Below are 18572 nucleotides of genomic sequence, written 5' to 3'. Positions count from 1 at the left end.
GTCTTCACACTTATTGGATGATTAATCACTTCTATGATTTTTTTAAAGTTCCTTACTTCATTTCCTCATCAAGCTATAAAGTCCAGGAGGGCAGGGATATATCTGTCTCATGCCCAGAGATGCCAGTTGGAGATCTGGCACTTGGAAAATGTTTTGTTGAATGAATGAATGAAATACATTAACTTAGAGGCTGCACGACACAGAGGTACATCAAGGAACTGTGGCCCAACATAGACCTTGCTTCAGAGCTTGCCCTTGGTACTTAGTGGCCATGTGCTCTAGGGTAGGTTGCTACCTGTCTTTGGGCCTCATCCTTCTTGTCCATATTCCCTGTGGTCACCTCCTCCATAGGACTGCTGTGGGAATTAAATGTGTTATCACTCTGTGCAGGGTGAGGGATCAGCCTGGTGCAGACAGGGCTCAAGGGAGTTGGATATGAGCATCCTTGCAGGTAAAGTGATGTGGGGCTTTCAGGGCTCAGAGGTTCAGAGGCTGAACCCATCAGGAAGGAAGGGAGAACTCCAAGAGAGCTTCATGGAAAGGTGGCACTGGAACTTGGGCATGAAGTGGGGTGGGTAGAATTGCCAGGTGGCGGAGGAATAGAGGAGGGACCTGGTCCCAACCTGAGGTCTGGGGCTGCAGAGAGAGGCAGAGGTCTGTCCTCACCCTCAGAGCCAGAGGTCTGTCCTCACCCTCAGAGCCAGAGGTCTGTCCTGTTCTGAACCTGCAGCATCTGACAAAGTTTTGACATTTGGTTGTCATCTGTTTCCTGTGGTGCCTCTGAGGAGGCCTGACTGCTAATGCCTCAGAAGGAGGTGACTCTGTTGCCTTGACCTCAACCCCGCAGGGCTCAGTCAATTCAAGACACAGGGCAAAGGTAGAAAGGCCCTGGTGCCACTCCAGGAGTGCTCCCACAGTGTCACGGCATGCTGAGGATGTGGCTGGATGCTGCTGACTCACTGAGGCTGGGGGATGTCACGCTGGGTTCCCTTCTGTGTGCTCAGAGCTGCTGGGACAGTCAAGAAAGCCTTTCGGCTGGCACAGCACATTTCTGAGGGCTGAAAACATCACAGGATGGGTCCGCCCATTAGTCTCATTTGATACACAGGGTCTTCATACACAGGAAAGTACGGTCAATGGTTAAGTTAAAAGCTGGGGCCTGGGATTTAGCTCAGTGGTTCCGCCATCTGCCTTGTAAGCGCAAGGACTCCAGTTCGATCCCTGGTACCAAAAACAAAACAAAACAAAAAAACAGGGGTTAAGTTAAAAGTAATTGATTACAAAGACACATAGCCACTAATCTCCCTCAATACTCTCCCTCAACTCCCGCTTTGAACACACTTAGCCCATTGTTCTCGGCACTTTCTGAAGCAGTTCTGGAAGTCCTCTATCCTGAGTGTCTTTAGTTCAATGTGCTGAAATGATTAAAAATGCTTACTTTTCATGGTTATTTTGACTTTGGAAGACAGCCAGAAGTTGCATGGTACCAGATCCAGTGAATAAGGTGGATGTGTCCTTATTCAATAAAAATTATTGTATGTGTTTTTAATTGATTCAAGACATAGAGGTAGCTACAAAAAAACACTCATGAAAGACAACTTCCAAAACTGCTTCAGAAAGTGGCAAGAATGATAGGATGTTTGATATTCCAGTGGGAATATTTTAAGGGAGATTAATGGCAAGGTGACCTTTACTGTAATACCTTTTAAAAATTTCAGTGCTTACTGTATTTGTCCGTCACCCCTTGTAGACAAGGAAGACTGAGGCTGAGAAAAGAGCCCTGACCTGCTCAGCACCACCCTGCTGGGTGAACCAGGTCTCCTGACCCCAGCCAGGGTACAGAGAGATGACCACATCTTGGCAGAACTAGAAGGCTGGACTTGAAGGTGACAAAACACACAGAGGGCAGAGAATGAACTCTGGAAACTTATCAAGGGGAGGGCAGTGCCACCACCCTCCCTCCCTGCCTCTCCTTTCTGGAAAGCATGGGGAGCCCTCTGGGGCTGATCTCGGCACTGGCTCAGAGCTGTGGGCCTGTCCATCCACATCTGGCTGTGGAGACCACTTTCTTCCAGATGCGGCCCAAAGGTAGAACATTTTCCTATTGATCTAATGAAAGGAACAGAAGTCAACTGCATTCAACAGAGGCAATGCTGAGAATGGGAGGAGCTTTCTAAGGCTGGGAATGTGAATTCCCCTTGCATTTGGATGTGGCAAACATTTATTGAGCACTTAACTGTGTGCCGCCAGGGTTCAGAGTACTTTAGCATTTAATCCCCGCAAAACACAGATAGACACTGACACCACCCCTAGTTTGCAGACAAGCAGAGCTTGGTCTAAGGGGGGTGAGCTGGTCTGCTTGAGTGTTCCAGCCCTCACAGAATGTTTTCTGAAGCAGGCCTGGCAGCCAGTAGCTACTGGGCAAATATTAGTTTAGTGGATGAATAGAGGAACTGGTGAAAAATGGCCCATGGAAATTAGCCGGTGAATGGAAAGTCACTTTAGAGACCATTTTGTCACCAAAGATGAGGCAGGTGGCTTCCCCCAGAGATAGAGAGCCCCTCCTGACCTGGAGTCCTGTAGAGGCACAGGGTACTCTTCACATTCCAGACAGGGAAGAAGTCTGCACTTCCCAAGATGTCCACTGAGTGGGGATAGGGTATGAGCAGCCTCAGGCTGGGCTTCTCCCAGACTCCTGCACAAGCTCTGGAGTCTTATTGGCTCCGTGTGACCCCAGTCCTGTCCCTCAGCCCTTCCTCATCTTGCCTGTAGGCCCACAGTACTAGGTAGCCCAGCCTCATGGGGGCATAGTGAGGAGTTCATGGGGAAATCCACACAGTGGCTTTAGCTTGGGGCCTGGTTGGCAGTGCTAGAGCGACTATGGTCATCCCTGTGGCCCCCAGGTATGCAGTTTGGGTGCTTTGGTTTCATTTCATTTGAACTTCATCCCAGGGGATGCATGGGGAGTGGTCCAAGAGACCAAGCCCCCGCCCCGCACATGTTCCTCATGTGTTAGAGAAATTTCCTGACTCCTGTGTCTGGAAGCAAGCAGTGCAAAGGCGCATGTCCTCATTTGATAGATGACCCAAGGGTCTGAGAGGTTAAGCAGCCACCCCAAGTGCACTCAGAAGAAGTGGGCCCAAACCGGGGGCTGGAGCCTCAGCCCCTGATGCTCAAGTGATAGGACTTGGGGACAATGTCACATATCAGGGGCCCCCAGGACAGAGGGGTGGAGTGGAGTATGGGGGTCAGGAGTGGGAAAGTCACTGGCACTGCCCCTGTGTCCGTATCAGGGTGGGTGCCATCTTTGGGCTGCAGGGAAACTCCGGGCCTTAGGGGTCAGGCTGTCTTGCTGCTGTTTCCTCCTGGTGCCCCTGATTTGTGTTCAGCCAGGGAGGTGCATACTTCCTGCTGGGCAGAGGAAGGCGCCTGCCCGCAGATATAGCAGAGGTTGCATCGGCAGCTGGGAATTTCCACAGGGAAGAGGAGCAAAGGGGTGATCTGGGGACCAGGAACCCCAGTGGGGTCCAAGATGAACAGCAGCCAGCAGACAGACTCTGCCTGTGCCTTCTGGGGGGGCGGGTTGGAGCCCCCTCCAACACTTTGCCCAACTGGATCCTCCCTTTTTCCCTTGTCCACCTGTCCATCCACCCTCCCTTCACTTTCTGGTCTCATTGCTTGACCTTTCACTCAGCCACACAGCTGAGCAGTTTCCAGCTATATCCCCCGTGCCTAGCACAGTGCCTGGTCCTCAACAGACACATGCTAAATGCATGGCTGCATCCATCCACCTGTCCATCCATACTTCTGTCCATCGTCATTCCTTCTCTCACATTCCCTTCCTCACCTAGCATTTCTCTGATCCAGGCCCTGAATGTGGTGCCCTGGTGGAACACACGGCCGAGGAAGGGATAATCCTGAGCCTGGGGGATTGGTCACAGGTGAGAAGGTGCCCAGGTGGCTGTAGGAGACGGTGGGGTGGAGGAAGTAAGGGAAGGGTCCCTGGAGCACTGCTGTACACACAGCCCCTAACCCAGGGCCTGGCCCACAGTGGTACCCGATGCCAACTATGTGGCACTGATCAGTGAGTGCCTGTTTGATCCTGGGCAGGAGTAGTGGCTCAGCCAGTGGTCTCAGTGTTGGGGTGTAGTGGGGGTGGGTACCAAGGTGTGGGAACGTTAACCACCTCAACTGCTGGTCTGAGATGGGGTCTGAAGGGCAGAACTGGGGCCAGGCAAGCTCTTCCTGTGGGCTGGAGTAGGGATGTGCCCCAAACCTCTCTGCTGGGGGCAGAGCTGGTCTGGATGACCCTTGACATCTTCCCAGGATACCGGAGGCAGCTGCTACTTCCCCTCCCCAAGAACAAACGCCCATCTCTGTCCCCACCCTTTGCTTTCTTGGGTCCCTTTTTGTGTCCTGCAGGAGGCTGGACATTTTAAGCCCCCACCCCCTGCACTCCACCTTGGGTTCCCACTTCTGCCAGCAGCAGCTGGTTGTGCCTGCATTTGATTGCAGCAGGTGAGTGTGGGCCTGGGTTCAGGTGGGGCCCAAGAGAAGAGAGGAGGTGGGAAAACACAGGAGGTGTTGGCAGATTGCAGATGGAAGGAGCACGCCCCACCCCCCACCAGCACTGAGACTCCGAGACAATTGGTGACCCCCACACTCACCCAGTAGCAGATTGTGCTGCCTTCTCAGGGCAGAGGTTCCGAAAGTCCAGCAGGGCTGAGGCAACAGATGGGAGACAGTCCCCAAAAGCCAGGTCAGGCAGGCCCTACAGGGAAACCCTGGAATGACAGGCTGGTGGCAAGCGGAAGTGGTGCTAACTGGGCAGGCGGAGTCTCACCTGGGCCAGGCTCGCTGAGCGGCAGGACATGCTCTGACTGGGAGCTGGGTGCCCTGGGAAGAGGAGGAAGAGGAGGGAAAAGGTCTGCAGTCTGCAGAGGGGCCTGCCCAGACCCAGAGGTAAGAAGCTGCCACTCAGGTTGGGGACCGGGCAGACAAGGTCAGTGGATATGGCAGCCAGCCTGGCCTACTTGACCTTGGCCGACCCGGGAGTCCAGTTCAGTGTCCTGAGGTTACCTGTTTGGTGCTCCTGGCCTCTTTAGGTTCTGGGTGTCTTCAAGGGGAGGCTCTGAGTTAGTTGGCCGTGCTGGTCCCCCTTGCTGCTCCGAGTATGGTCTGGGCATGCTCATGGGCCATCCACCTGGCACTGGGACACTATCAGGGTGAGAGGTATGTCATTCTTTCAGAGAAGATGGCAGACCCTGAGGGCAGGGCTGCAGCTGGGACCCTGCAACTGGATGGGATGACAGGGGGCACACATTCCCCTGGTGCCACCTGCCTCCCACTTCCTTGAGAGAGCTTGTTTCTTCCTGGGATCCCATGAGAAACCGGTTTGGAAGCAGGTTGGCCTGGGTTGTTTGACTTTTGACAAGAGAGGTGGTAGGCAGCCTTTACCGGGGAGTTAGCAGGGGACGGGCCTAGGCTTGGGGCCCAGTGCCCAGCTCTGTTGTCCCCTGCCCTGGCTGCACTGGGCAGGAGGTGAGAGTCAAATGGTGCCTTCCTCTGTGGGCCAAATCTCCTCTATGGTGGACAGGGAGCTGTTGGGGAGAAAAAGGCCAAGGGTGACTACAGTGGCCTTTGTGGGACCCTGCTTTCCTTGTCTGGGCCCCTTTCCCTGTCTGTCCCACATCGAGGTGCAGGGACAAAGTCTGACAACAAACACTGGAGCCCAGCCAGATGGAGGTGGGGGGCAGGTGGGGAGCTGGAGTTGGGTGGGCGCCTGGTGTCTTCCTGCTCCGCTTCTACCAACTGGGCTCCCTGGGGTGTGTGGGCAGCAAAATGCACACCCCCCCCATTCCCTCTGTGCACGAGGCAGCCCCTGCTAATGAGCGGCAGTCGTCATTGCTCCATTACGCCTCCGGAGCCATCTGTGCCCCAGCACTTAGGGGGAGGCCCCGGTGGCTCCCAGCTGCTGGGGCAGAGGTACTGCAGAAGGCTGTGGTTCTGGGAGGTGTTGGAGGTGTCTCCTGGGCTGGGGGGCTGGGTGCTTTGTGGAATTTTCATGAATAGTTACAATGCCAGCTCTTTATTTTGCCAAAAGTGCAGCAGCCCTGTTTCCAGGTAAGGAAATAGAAGTATCCCTCAGCCCACATTCTGTGCTGGGCACCAACTCTGTGTGTGTGTGTGTGTGTGTGTGTGTGTGTGTGTGTGTGAGAGAGAGAGAGAGAGAGAGAGAGATTCAGGACCCTAGGGACCCTGTGGGTGGTGAAACAAAGCAAATTACCTGCCACAGCGGTGCATGCCTATAATCCCAGCTTCTTGAGAGACTGAGGCAGGAGAATTGCAAGTTTAAAACCAACCTGGGCAACTTAACAAGACTCCATCTCAAAAATAAAGGTAAAAGGGCTAGGGGTGAAGCTCAGTGATAGAGTGCTTGTCTAGCATGCATGAGGCTGGGTTCAGTATCCAGTATTACAAAAACAAAAGTCCAAACACATGCACGAGTGTGCGCACACCCACATACACAGCAAAGTGGAGCAAGTCCTGCCATCTGCACGTGCTGTCCCATCCGTGGGTGGCCACTAAGCCACTCTGGGCCTCATTTGCGTCCATGGCACAGGTGTGACGATGCCTCACTGCCTGACCAGAGGCACCTGGACCAAGACAGGTGTCAAACAGCTGCCACTCAAACCTCCCAGGCCAGGACTAGGGAGCCACTGACAGAAGGGACAAAACTGTCCAGCAGCAGCTGGGATGGCCTGGGTGGGGGATGCTGGCCAGGGTTGGGCCCTTTCGCCCAGGAGGAGGGCTCCTACAGAGGAGTCAGAGTCACTTCTGCTCCCACCCATGGGACATTTGTGCTTCAAAAGAGAACCCAATGGGGTGGAGGATGCCGAACCCCAAGATGGGAGGGTGGCAGTGAGTGAACTCTCGCACTTCCCAGAGGCCCTGGGTATAGGCCGTGTACCCACTGCACACAAAAGAACACTGAGGCTCAGAAAGGTCAGTCAGGACCATCTGATGTCAGATTCCATAGTGGGCTATTTGGGGACTTTGGGACAATGCCAGGGGGAATCCAGAGGGGTTTGGACAGGTTCGGAGGCCCCAGGCCAGGATCCTCTGAGCAGGGCACTGGCAGGGTCCCTGGAGTCCCACCTGAGGAGTGTTGGGAGCAACGTTGCATAGTTCTAGGGAAAAATCATTTGAGTAGGCCTAGTTCTCCTGCCTGCAGTCCAGCTGTGACATTCCAGACATAGTTGTATTTTGGCCTCGGGTCACAACTGAGACCTCACTGATCCCCGGATGCTGTAATGCTCCAGGACAAGACCACACCTGCGGGGGATGCCAGGGAAGAACCAAATCTTCAACTGCATAGTTCCTCATTGTTCTTAGATTTCCACTGCCCCCCAGTCTTTTGTTGTTACACCTTGTTTATCCCAATGTGAGATACTGAACTCTACATTTTACTTGTTACATCGGTTTCCCCATGTACTAAATAAAAGGTGCTGCAAGCTAGGGGTTCTTGTCTTTGCTGCCCAGAGCAGCACTGATCAGACCCAAAGCTCAGCTGCTTCTCAGTCTCATTTGTCCACCTTTCCTGTAATTCGCCGTGTGCTGCCGTGGCTCTCAGGAGACTAGGACTTACTGCAGAGGTTCTGGTAACGTCCCCTTCCCCTGTTCCCTACATTTGGCGCCCGGGCTCAGAGGCTCAGCAGGACAGCCCCATCCTGACCCCACCCCCCTGATTTAGTCTCACAGGAGGCCAGGCCCCTAGATGCCCCACCCTGCACACTGCGAGGGGCCCAGGCTGGCAGCCATGCGCTTGGGCTGCAGAGGCCTTGTTCAAGGTGAGGCTCAGGGGCTTCGGCATGGCCAGTGACCTTCCAGGGAAGTTCTGGCTGGATCCAGCCCTCCTGCCAAGTACCCTGGGGGCTGGGCTGAAGATCAGACATTCCATCACCCCAAGGAAGGGATAGGCCATGCCCCTGTGTACCTTCGTCTCCTGTCTCCAGCAGCTGGGCACCCAGGCATGCCCACCTCCTGGGAGGTCGGCGGGGGTGGTCCTGGGCGGCCCAGCCAGCCCGAACCTGTCTAAGGAGCTGCATTTTGTACTGGCCCCCTTCCCATAGGGCAGGAACAAGGTGACCATGGGGGAGGAAGACTGTGTGCAGCAGGTCCAAGGGGACTTCTTGTTGGTCTGTGGTCAAGATGTCCTTGTACCAGCAAGAGGGTAAGGGGGAGGAAACAGGCCTGAAAATCAGATCCTGGCTCCAATCCTGTGTGACCCTAGGCTAGCCTCAGTCTCCTCTGGCCAGTGGGGCAAAGTCTCCTTGGCAGGGCTGTGGTAAAAAAGGCACATCAGAGGTGAGCAGCAAGGGACCCGTGGGCTTGGAATCTGGAACTGTCAGGGAAGAGGCAGAGAGAGGAGAGTGCTGCCGCCAGGGGTAGACACAGGGGCTGGGCAGGGCATGTGGGCATCTGGGGAGTGCCTCCTCTTTGACCGAAAGCACCAGTGTTTTGAAACCTGGAGTGCAGGTAGGAGTGAGCGGGGCACCTGCTGGCCTCACCCCAGAAGGAGCCACTGGTCTTGGAGCTCCAAATAAGGTCTCAGACACCAGAGTGGACCTGGGCCATCTCCCTGCCCTGTTGCTAGGCCTTTTGTTCCAGTTCCACCTCTGGAACTGGCATCAGCTCTGTGCACCCCAAGCCTGGGCTTGAGTCCCCACCAACCAGCCCAGGAGGGTAGCTCTCGCCTTCCCACCTCTTGACTGTCAGGCTCCTGGCTCTTCCCTGCTGGGGGCTGGGGCCTGGTCAGGGAGGCAGGCCCAGGCACAGGGCACACAGCTCCCTTTGTGAGGGCGGCTGAGTCACATGGGCACCACCGGCCCTGCTGGGCCCTGGGGCGGGTGTGACGGAGACGGCAGCGCTATCACGGGGCTGTGCTGCCCCCACGCTTATGGGCCAGAGGCTTTCCCACGGGAATGAGCAGGGAGGTGGCTGGGAGCATTGGCCATGAAACCTGCCTCTGGCTTACAGGCTGCTGACTTTGGGAGAGTCCTCTCTCTGGCCTCAGTTTTCATCTCTGCTAAGTGGACCAATCACCCCTCTTTTGTAGAGGATGCTGGATGGCAGAGGGCTCTGCAAACTGTAGGGGGTTGGGCCTTTGGCCCTTACACTGACTTGATGGTAATATTGATGACATTATTGATGCTCTGTCACCTTTGCTGGTCTGAACGGCAACACCCTAACAATGCCATCAGGGTGTTTATTCTGTGCCAGGCCTGTGCATATGGCCTCGTTTATGTGCCCAATTGGTGGTGCTATTTGTGTCCTTACCTGACAATGAAGGATGAGTGGGTAGAGAGAGACACTGTGGAGAGGAAACCAGGGGGCCTGAGCCCAGAGTCTGGGTCCCCTCTTCCCAGCAGCATTGCATCTTCTCCTCTGTCCCTGAAATAAAGGGACGTCTTCAGCTTTCTGTGCTCCCACCTCTGACACTGGCCAGTCACAGACCTTCTCTGGGCCAGCGGAGCCCTTCGCTGCCCTACAAGTGTCTCCAGCTGGCTGTTGGAAGCAGGGGAACATGTGCCTGCCCCACATGCCACAGGGCCACCCCCATTCCATGGTGCCCCAGAGCAGCCTCCCCTGCCTCCAGGTCTGTACCCCAGCCTGCACTGTGAACTTAAGGAAAGTTCTGACATCTTCCCTCTCTGTGTCCCTACTCTCCCATATGTGGTGGGGCTCCCAGCCTTGCTCTGGTCCTACCCCAGCACTCCCTTCTGTGTTCACCTTCTTCAAGGCCCCAGGTGGACTCCATCCCCCATCCCACCATGGCTGCTTTGAGCCCCTGGAGTCAGGCCCAGGACTTGTCAAGGTTTACCAGGGACTGGAGGCCCTGGCACCTTATTAAACAACAGGCTCCAATTTGGCGGGTCTGTGAGACACAGCTGAGGCTGCCTCAGCTACCAGCTGGCAGGGCCCCAAAAGATCAACCTTGGGGAAACTGAGGCTGGCAACCTGTTGGGGTCGTGACGTGTCAGAGACACCCATCCCTTCTTGGATAACTCACTGCTGCCCCCTGCTTTGCTGGTCCCCACTGTGGCCCGCCCCTCATGCCCTGGTAACAAGGCAGGACCTACTGTGGCCCGGATGGGAGCAGTACATCTCACCTGGGCCAAATGCTCATTATGGCATCATGTAGGCACATGCCACAGCCTGGTCAGTGGGGCTGTGACTTTGGAGAGCACAGAGTGGCTTTCAGGGAGCTCTGGCATGTACCCCATGACTGTACCCCATAGGTGGCCTTATTGCCCTTCCTCTTCTTGCAACTTGATTTAGCCCAGGCTGGTGAGGGGCTTAGTCCACCTCCAGAAGATCTGGCCTCCTAGGCTGCCTGGAAATCGTCCGGTGGCACTACTGGCATGTTTCGTGGGCAGCTCTGCCAGGCTTTCTAGAATGCAGACCCCAGGGGGAAAGGGGGAAGGAAGTAATCTTAAGTTCCTGAATATCCTCCATGTCTGGAGGCTGATTTGTGCATGGTTAGGAGAACCCTCCACCTCCCAGCTGTGTGACTTTGGGCAAATTGGTTCTCTTCTCTGAGCTTCATTTCTCTGCCTTCTTTATCATTGCCTTCCTGGGGAATATTTATTAAGGGCTCCGGTGGGTACTTAAGGAGATGGCGTGAGGGAAAGGCTGGAATACTGTAAATGGTCAGTAAGTGTAATCCGTGATCTTATTACTGTTATTATTGCTGTTGTCCTCTCTTCCCTCGTTATGTTGAGAAATCCTCTGAGCACTTAGGACTTGGGAGTCATTATCCACCACGCTGCACGGAAGTGGGCACATGGGTGTCCTATTCCACCGGCATTGGTTTCTCCGAAGCTTCCCCACCAGGCTCTAGAGGAGCTGTGAACTTCAGCCAGGGGAGGGAGTAGCTGGCAGTGGCAGAGCCGGGGATGGGGACATTGGCCCATTTCCACATTTGTCTCTCTGAGCTTTTGGAGCCACTGGGAATGACTTTTGCACTTGGGCCTCAGTTTCCCCTTTGGCTTGGCAGACAGACTAAAGAAGGCTGTTTCCAGAGGGCCCTAGGCTCTGAGGATCTAGAAGTCGAGTCTTGGAAGGTTGAGACTGTGGGAGCCTGGGGAGCCGTCACATGGGCTCCTTTGCTCAGAAGGCACTCAGTCAGTGGCCTCCCGCCAGACTGCTGACACCCCCTTCCTCCTGGCGCGCCTTCCGGTCAGCACCGGCTCCTGACCGCTGCCAGGGAGGCTGGACTCTCCTTCAGGAAGGGCTGGGGGCGGGGGCAGGGGCAGCATCCGAGTGGCCTGTTGCCATGGCAACCATGGCCTCTTTTCGAGAACTTCAGGGAGAATAGCCCCAGAGGAGTGACAGCTTGGGGGTGAGGAGGCAGCATCACTCCAGCCCATGTCTGACCCTGAAGTCTGATACCTGTATCCCTGGATGGTGATCAGGGAGGCTGAGGTCCCCCCTTGCCCGGTGCTGAGTCATGGGCATCCCCCAGGGTCACGGCCTCAGCTCTGCCCCCTCCCTCTGAGAAATCCATGACTCACAGTCAATCTTGTCATCCCAGCCCAGCCAGCTGAGGAGGGAGGAGCCCAGCTGGGCTAGGAGGGGGTGCCCCACAAACACAACCAGCCCCTCCCCTGACTCCTTTCGCACTGGCTGCCGCCCTGCCCTGCCTGCCGCAGGAGAGGGGCTCGGGCCTCCCATGTGGGCTCGCCAGCCATCCCCACAGGCAGCAGGGCCGGGAGTGGCAGGTTGAGCCTCCGAGGTGGACCTGGCAAGCTGGTCCAGGCGCCTGGTCCTTCACAAGACCCTTAACTGGCACCAGCTACCTGGCCGAGGACTCAACAGACAGCAGGTGGAAGGAGTGGTTGTGTGTGTGTGTGTGTGTGCGTGCGCGCGCGTGTGCGCGCCCCTGTGTTTGTTCATGTCCTCTCATGCAGAGAGTGGGGACGGCAGTGGGAAGGGGAGTTGGGGGTCTCGGTATCTCACTGGGCTGGAGCTCAGTTGAGCACAGCTGTGGAAGGCTCTGTAGAGCAGAGGACGCACGAAGAGGGTGATGCCTGGAAAGGGATGGAGCCCAGGAGGAGCCGAGCCTTTCAGAGCCACTGGTCATTTGTAGCTGGGGAAACTGAGCCTCGGAGGGGTACAGTCTCTGGGCCCAGCAGGCTGGGGCTGCTCTCTGGGCCATGAAATAGCAGCTCTTATTGCATGGATGGGAGAACTGAGACTCTGGGAGATCACACAGCCAGTCCAGGGATGGAGGAGGCGCCATGGGGGCAGGGTAGGGAGCACTCAGGGCAGTTTCCCATGCAGCTGTCTTGGGGGCCACAGCTGGGGACCCCGTCAGGCCAGGGCAGTGCAGGTCTTTGTCACCTGCCAGCAAGGTCTGACCAGGAGGCACCTGGGGTGTGAGAATCCTGGGAACCAGGGCAGATAGAGGGGAAGCCGGGGTGAGGGCCATGAACCACCAGACTCGGGTGGCCGTCTGCTTGGGATGGATGGGCTTTCCTCCCTGTTCCGCTGGGGGAAACCGAGGGTTCTCATCCCCCCCATGCTCTACCAGCACTTTTGGGTAGTGCTGGGCCAAGTCTCCCAGGGGCCTCATCTTGCTAAGGGTGGATTGGGATGAGTCGAGGCAGGGCCCCTCTTTTATTTTTAGTACCAGGAATTGAACTCAGGACCTTGCACTTACCAGGCAGGTGTGGTAGCACTGAGCTAAATCTCTAGCCTTCTAGGGCCCCTCTTGTCCCCCTGTCCCCACCTGGAGCATCTGTGGTCTGGAGTAGGTGGGGTGGGCAGGAATCACTTTCGTGCTCTTTTAGAAGGTGAAGAAAGTTATTTATATGAACATTTATTGAGTGCCTACTGTGCAGGCTGTACTGCCTGAAGCACGGCAGTAAATCAGGCAAATAACATCCGTTGGAATTTATGGGTGGCCCAGCCCCTGCTCCCTCTCCACAAGTCCCCAGCATCACAGAGTTGGTTCCCTGTCATCAGAGACTGTGAGAAGGAGTGGCTATGGTCAGTGGGAGCCATAGACTCCTGGGGATCCCCAGCACCCAGGCCAGTAGGCCTGTGGATTCTTCCCGTCTTATCCTGGAGTGAGACTAACTCTTGGGTCAGCCCTGACTTCCCTTTGCTGCAGGGACCCCAGGTTCCTGAGGTACAGCCCCACCTTGGCCAAAGCATCACTTGTCTGACCTCTGCCCTGGGCCTCAGCTATGCCAGTGGTACAGGGTATGTGCAGTGGAACTGGGCTCTGAGGGTGGCTGGTGGGGCAGAAGCCTGATTCCAGGAGTGGCCAGTGAGTGGGAGGCTGTGTGTGCAGCTTGCACTGTGCTGTGACTTTACTGCCCTAGGCGGGGGCCAGTCCACCTGGGGTGACACCCTCATCTTGTGAGGGACAAACAAGTTGGTGAGATTGAGGAGGGAGATCAGCTGCCCGGGTGCCAGGAGCAGGAGAGCCCTGGGAGGACCTGGAGGCTGCGCTCTGAGAACAGTGGGTGGGGATTGGGGTCTGATGTATGCAGGAGCTTGGTCAGGGATCATTCTGGGCAAATGGCTCAGGGAATGACGAGGGCTGGAGGGCATTGGATGGTGATGGCATTGGAGGCCAGTATGGTCTCTGGAGGGGATTTGGTGCCAGGCTGGCGAGTCCCAGTCTGCTCTGCAGGGGGAGCCATGGGGGAGAACTCAGGTGTGGCTGTAGCCAGGCCGGGTGGGTGCCCAGCCAGAGGGGAGGGCCAGGTGGGCTGTGCTGTGGACCTGGCCACAGGGTTGAGGCCTGAACTTTGGAACAGGTCCTGGCTGAGGGGAAAGAGGAAGGTGGCAGCCCAACCTTGAGGGAGGGCAGGTGTGATGGGGGGCAGAGCTGGGGCAGTGTCCTCGTGTGTTATGGGAGTGGCCTGAGCATGACAAAGGCAGAAGGGAGAGTGGGGAGGGACAACAGTGAAAGGGGTCCCTTCATCCTGGGCAAGTCACATGTGAGTGGTGGGCACTGTGCTGTTTCAGGGATTCAGAGTGGGCTTCAGGGGGCAGGGGAAGGGGCAGGGCTCTGAGAGAGGCCAAGAGGAACCAGTGGGAGGTGGAGGTAGGGGCGAGTGGGGACATGCGACCACCCGGACCTGGACCCCAGTGCTGTCCCTCATCCCTGTCCTTGGGGTGGCTGCGTGGACCCCACCTTCTGACTCACAGCAGATGGGGGCATCATGTGAGCACACCCAGCAGCCAAGGGTGACCAGACTCCAGGGACCAGGCAGATGGCAAATGGGGGGTGGGGCAGGGCTGGCACAAAGGGCCCTCTCAAGTGAGTGGGGCAGCCAGGCTGGCCTCTGCCTCACAGCCTGCTTTCCCCGAGCCATCCCCCATTCCCTGCCAGGTCCTCCTACCCCATCTGGGCTCCTGGAAGCCCCTGGGGCACCTTGCAGATTCTGGGGCCAGGCCTGGGCTGCTGGGTGAGGGGACACACTCTGCCCACTCCCCTGCTGGCTAGCCCTGACGTGAAGTGGGCTGAGACATCCTCCCAGGCTCCCAAGTCTCCATGGTTCCCTTGTGGCTCAGCTGGGCTGAAACAATCCTACTCCTTCTTCGATCCCAGATTCTGCTGGGCACTGATCTCTGTGATTAGCATGCCATGCCCACTTTAGAGCTGAGGACACTGGGGCAAGGAGAAAGCCACGGAGTCTGGGGGTCCTTTTGCCTCTCTCAGAGGGATGAGGCTCCTTGGCTAGGTTGGGCACTGTGCTGGGTACCAGAGGACACATGCCCTTGTCTTGCACCCCTTCTCTGCCACTGCTAAGCCCATGTTTCTCTAGGACAACAGGACCCAGAGAGATAGCAAGGCCAACTTGCCTAGGGAGAACCTTGGAGTTATTCCTCTCTGGCTGGGTGGGTGTTGGCCTATGCCTCAGTTTCCTCATCTGTAAACTGGCTAGTGATCACATCTTCTTCAGGGAGCTGTTATGGGCGGGTAAGGAGTTTGGTGTGGGGAAGTGTTCAGAAGAGCATCTGGATGTCTTCCTCTCTCCCACCGGGCAGGTGGGCACATTCTGTTGTAACTCAGGAGCCCTTCTTCCCATGCGCCCAGCTCTTCGAGAGCTGGCCACCAGTGTGCCTCACCTCCTGTCCTGCCAGTCTGATCTGTGCTATGGTAGGAAGGCCAGAGTGGTGGATGCCGAGCTCCTGGGCTGGCACCAGCTTAGGTGGTTTTAATGAGCTTGGAAGTTCCATGCAGCCAGAGATGAGACCTTAGCCCTGCAGGAGCTGGCAGCGCTCTGGCACCAGCAGATGGTTCTGGGAGATGAGTTGGGCCAGGGGTGCACTGTCAGAGCCGGCAGCTCTGGTCCCTGAAGGGTCAGTGAGCCTACAGCTATGAGCTCCAGGCTGGCTCCCCAGGGAGGGCCACTTTATCTCCAGAACAAGCTACCGTGAGATATAAAGCCACCTCTGCTACCTCTCAGACCACCCACCCTGTTCTCAAGCTGCTGTCTTCTGCTTCCCAGTCACCCCCACTGGGTCTTCAAGGGCCTCGAGGGAAAGTAGGTGGACACTGAGGACTTCTGTCCTTGTGCCAAAGGTCACAGTTCCCCTGAGCCTCAGTCTCCATGCGTGTAGGTGGCGATAACAGTAGGGTCAGGGCTGGAATGTAAGTCACACACAGCTGCGAAGTGTGTGCTCATCAACATGTATGACTTTGAGAGCCTCCTGCAAGCCTTGCTCAGAGTTTTATCTCAGTGGTGTGGTTGAGATACAGCTAGGATCAAGTCCCCGATAAGTACCTTCAGCCAGTGGCTCCTTTCTCAAAGGCTCATTATTAGGCTATAAAATGGAGATGAAGACACCAAAACCTCTAAGAGCTAAATGAGACCCCATGGGGATTAACGGAGAGGCCGCACATAGGGGATGGTGAGACACAGACGCCATCCCAGCTGTCCCAGGCCTGAGCTTCTCCATCTCCACCTCAGTTCTAGTGCCATCCTCAGTGAAAGACCCTGTGCTTCCTTCTCGTAACTTTTCAAAGGAGCGTGGTAAAAGCATCTCAAGAGGGGAAAGGAACCCATTAGATTTTAAGCACTGAGCATTGTGCCTGGCACACTGTAAGTGCTGTCGTTATTGTCACTGCCCTGAGCCACCACCCAGCCCTTCCTTTGGGGAGCAGCAGAGACTATTCTAGAACCACCCCACACGCTCAGGATGCCACTGGGAAAGATGCCCATTCCAGAGCGCTCACCCCCTCGGACATGCCCATCCGAGGGGTCTTGATCTGCTGGTCTGAGGAGTTGTCTGGCCTGGGGATCCCTTCTGCTCCCCCAGACCTGAAGCCGTATTAACAGACTGAGGTTCACTGCTCACCACTCGAAAGCCGACACTTGGGAGATGAGAGTAGAAAATCAGGTATATTCAGGGCTGGCCTTCTGGAAGAGTGTGCTGTTGTCCTCAAGCTCCTTCTTGAAGGAGTCTGGTACAAGAAAGGTCTTTTACAGGGATGAAAGGAGGTGCAGACGATGGGCAGGAAAGCTTCACACTGAGCAGGCTTTTGTCATCCAGAGTAAGTCTCCTTTCTTCCTCCCTCTGGTCAGAACATGGCAGTCGACCGTGACCTCTGGGGCTGAGCCCCACAGTTCTGTAGGCAGACACACCACTTCGCTGCAAGTTGAGCTTCACAGCAGTGTATGTGGCCTAGGTTAGGTGATGCATGGAGCTAGCAAATAAGGAGGGGTGCCACACATTCTGATGTGATCTGAAGGTCCCCGATGTTCTGGATTCTGTAAGGTTGTAGAAAGACCATTCAGCAGTTAACATCTTAATTATTTGTTTGGTTTTTTGTTTTTTTTTTTTTGGTACTGGGGATCGAACTCGGGTCCTTGTGCTTGCGCAGCAGGCGGCGAAAACACTGAGCTAAATCCCCAGCCCTACATCTTAATTATTTAGGTGCGGCTTCTCTTTAGAATTTAGAATGCTGGCAAGGGGAGGTGACTAACCTTGCAGAGGGAGGATCATAACTTTGAGAAAGAAGGGTAACTCACAGAAGAGCAGCCACTGTGACCACCTGGCCTGGTTGGCCACTATCCTGGGCCTGCAGGCGAGGCTGGGGCTTGAGCCAGGCTGGCTTTCTGGGCTGAGCAGTGGCCTGTGGTCCCTCATATGCTGGACTAAGTTTCCTCGGTCCCTGGGGGCTGGGCTGAGTGGCTAAGACTGGACCTCGGGGTGTGGCTCTGTGGCTGGCCCCCTGGGTTTCTGACCCTGTAGCAGGGGAACAACTGCCCAGACCCACCTGCCTGGATGGTGACAAATGTGTGGCGTAGATCCCAGGGGCTGGATGGGGCAGCTGAGTCATGCTTGGCCCCATTTCCCTGCCTGTGCTGTCACTGTCTGGGCATGTGCCAGACAGCTCAGGGTGCTCATAACCAAACCCGCACCCTGGAACCTCCTCTTCACTGGCTGCCAAGGCTCTCCTTCACTGAAGTGCTGCCGGCCCTCTATGATTTGAATATTTACATTTTCACAGCCGAGGAAGCGGGTCCCAAGCAGCCAGTGGCAGCAGGAACTCGATCGAGCCTTGCTCTGCTGCTTCTAAGCCTGAGCTTATTCCTGTGGTACCACACATGGCTTCTCCCATTGGAGGTAGTGAGCTCCCCATCCCTGAAGGTGTTCAAGTTTTTCAGGGAAGCTGTAGAGGGGAGGTGAGGATCCTTCACAGCTCCTTCCAGTCCTGAGCTTTCCTGGCCCTGCAGCACATCCTGCCCAGCTGTTGTGTAGATGATGCCTCCATCAGGAATCCCTGTCTGTAGGCTTGCTGCTCACCGTCTCCAAGTTCTCCCCATTCGCGCCATCCGCCTGGCACAGATGGCGGGCTCTGGTACCCAGCCGTCCCCTGCCTGGAGGTGGGGAAGCTAGGCCTGGACACCACCTGTCACCAGCTGTGGAGACCCTGCAGGGGGCATCAGGCCAAACGGGTGGCCCATCTCTTTCCCCCCACCTGGGAGTGGGGAACCAGAGTCAGCAGCTGAAGCAACTGTGACTCGGAAGCCAGTAGTGTTCACAGCCCATGTGAGTAGGGCAGGGTGATCCTGGGTTGCAAGCCCTTGGGGTCATGGCTCAGCCTCTCTGGGCCTCCACAGCCACCTCCACAGAGTGGCTGGTGCTGCTGCCTCTCTGTGTCACAGGGCTGGGGGCACATGGGACAGTGGTGTGTGCAGGCTGGATTTGGGTACTAGATCTGTGTCCCTGGATGTACAGCTTCTCGTCTCTGAGCCTCAGTTTCCCCAGCTGTAAAATGGTAGGAGGATCACTCCTCACAGTGGGGTTGTGGTGGCAGGTGCACACCATGCCACTCATGCTGGTACATGGTCCCTGCCCGGCCCTAGCTCCCTCCTGGGTCTCTGGAGGATGGTCCCCAGGACGTGCCCACCCCAGGTCCCTGGACCCTAGGATCCCCGGCCACAGACACCTATCACTTCCCCTCCTGCTCTACCTTGGATGGCCCACAGCGAGCCCACGGGAAGCCTGGTGCTTGGAGCAGGCGGGAGGGATCCACCCTC

At 56.3% G+C, this 18572-nt stretch overlaps 1 protein-coding gene across 2 annotated transcripts in view; it reads left to right on the top strand.

Annotated features, from left to right (window-relative positions):
• Positions 1 to 4830: 4830 nt before the first annotated feature.
• Adgrg1 (adhesion G protein-coupled receptor G1) overlaps positions 4831 to 18572 on the top strand; it is a 36672-nt gene continuing 22930 nt past the window's right edge. The window contains exon 1 of one of the 2 annotated variants that reach the window (XM_013071614.3): positions 4831 to 4962. The gene's annotated coding sequence lies outside the window, so the exon portion shown is untranslated. Of the gene's footprint in view, positions 4963 to 11700; positions 11888 to 18572 lie in introns of those variants that run through there. The other variant, XM_004843155.4, reaches the window with a different exon arrangement.

Source organism: Heterocephalus glaber, unplaced genomic scaffold (genome assembly GCF_053883595.1).
Source record: "Heterocephalus glaber isolate CG9 unplaced genomic scaffold, H.glaber_assembly_v1.0 deba00000071, whole genome shotgun sequence".
Lineage (NCBI taxonomy): Eukaryota > Metazoa > Chordata > Mammalia > Rodentia > Bathyergidae > Heterocephalus > Heterocephalus glaber.
The sequence above is the reverse complement of the archived record's forward strand: the minus strand, read 5'-3'. Positions and strand labels throughout refer to the sequence as shown.